This window comes from Palaemon carinicauda, chromosome 1, assembly GCF_036898095.1.
Source record: "Palaemon carinicauda isolate YSFRI2023 chromosome 1, ASM3689809v2, whole genome shotgun sequence".
NCBI classification, from domain to species: domain Eukaryota; kingdom Metazoa; phylum Arthropoda; class Malacostraca; order Decapoda; family Palaemonidae; genus Palaemon; species Palaemon carinicauda.
Window position 1 is genome coordinate 62637550 of NC_090725.1, and position 2331 is coordinate 62639880.

Consider the following 2331-nt stretch of genomic DNA (forward strand, 5'->3'; position numbering starts at 1 on the left):
CAATAGCTTTTTCAAGGCACTAGCCTGTTGAGATGAGAGATGATTAAGTTTACAGTCAATGTTATTTAATGCAAGTGTATTATCTAGAGGTATGTTTTTACTTCGATCTGGAAAACTTGTTTCATTAAGCTTCACATTATCTTCCACAGTTGACTTGCAAATAAAGGTGACATTGTTACATTGGGTCTCAAACATTTTTAGTAGGTTTATATGTACCATCTTCTGGTTTTTCCTCTTTCCCGGAGTAGAGATGACATAATCATCCTTGTTTCTGCTCATCACTTTATAAGGACCTTCATATCTATTTTCAAAGGTTTTCCTCATGGGTACTAGCATTAAAACAGATTCAACTGGCCTAAAACTTCGTGCCTCAGCCTTATTATTAAAATTTATTAATTTCATCTTATCTTGAGCTATGCTTAGATTGTCATTTGCAAATTTATGAGAGCTCTGTAGCTTACCTTGTAAGTTCTTAACATAATCTCCTAATGTTACCTCTTTCGACTGATCCGTCCACATGTCATAGAGTATCTCCAAAGGACCTCTCACTTTCCTTCCATATAACAACTCAGCTGGGGAATATCCAAGACTTTCTTGTTGAGTGTTGCGGATGGCATACAACACGAATGGTAATCCTTCATCCCAGTCTGTCTGATGTTCCTGACATTACTTTGTAAGGGCATCCTTCAACGTCCGATGGAATCGTTCCAGGGCTCCTTGACTCTCTGGGTGGTAAACTGAGGACAAAGTATGTTTAATGCTCATAGCTGCCATAACCTGTCTAAATAAATCAGAGGTAAAGTTACTTCCTCTATCAGTCTGGATAATCTTGGGGATACTATACTGAGTGAAAAATATTATTAAAACTGGGATCAGTGTCTTAGAACTTATGTTCCTAAGTGGATAGGCATCAGGATAACGAATGGAACTGCACATCATTGTAATCATATATTTATTCTCTTCTTACTTTTAGGTAAAGGACCCACACAATCTAATATGACTTTGTCAAAAGGCTCAGGTAAAACAGGGATAGGCTGTAAAGGGGCTATTTTATAATGTGATTTGGCTTACCAATGAGTTGACATACTCCACAAGACTTACAGCACTCTGTGACACTTTTCCTTATACCGGGCCAGTAAAAGAGTTGGAGAACTGCACTCAAAGTCTTCATTATTCCTAAGTGTGAAGAAGATACATTATGTACCATGTATAATACTTTTTGCCTTAGGCTCGCTGGAATACAATCTGATTCCTTATTTCTCAAGTTAAACTTTCCGGAGCATGCAACGATCTGAACTTCCTCTTTAGTAGTCCATTCCTCAAGTAACAGCAAACTAGCTCCATATTGATCTGGTCTTCTGCAACAACTTCACTGTAAATAGACTGCAAAGACAAATCTTCCTGTTGAGCTTTTATGTCAGAACATTTCATATCATAAAGATTATCAGAGCAATCAGAAACATTACTGGAATTAATTTAATTTTCAACTGACTTCAGAGTATTTACCAATACTACGTTACCAGTCTTCAAACCAAACTTAGTTTCTAGCACACTTTCTTTCTTATTTACATTACCTTCAAAACTATCAATTTGGAATAACTATCAATATTGATATCTACGTCAACTGTACCAACAGCATCTTTTTCTTCAGTACATGAAGTAGTACTTACATTGACGTCCTTAGTTACAACTGGTCCAGGCTCTCGTGGGACTTCTACCACAGCCAGACTTCTGCTACGCTGTACAACACAAGAAGGATACAATACTACATCTTCTACTGGGCTTACCTTTAATGGAGTGTCAGCAACTATGGGACTAGGTACAACCTTCCCTACTGCCAAGTCGTTCCCTATAAGAAAATCAACACCTTGAATGGGCAATTCATCCACCACCCCAACTGTGACATAACGAGTTATTAAACGACAATGCAGATATAACCTACACAAGGGAACTGTTACCAGTCCACCCAAATTCTAACAACCAGTCTATCGGATGTAAAAGTCTTTTCCAACCCAGGAACCTTTTCTTTTACAATTAGACTATTAGAAGAACAAGTGCCCCGTACCATCCTAACAGGCACACTTCTACCTAGGTCATCTGAAACTGACACAACCCCATCAAACTTGAAAGGAGCAAACCCATTATCTAACCTATCACAATGAGAACCAGGAATTTCCTGCCGGACCTTCCTAATTGCCATATTTGATCCCGACGATTCTCTCTTCCTCTCCTTATAATTACTAGGACATCTTGCCTACGTGTGACCAAGCTTGTTACATTTGTAACACCTAACCTCAGACAGACTTCTACTGTATGAAACAGAGGATTTCT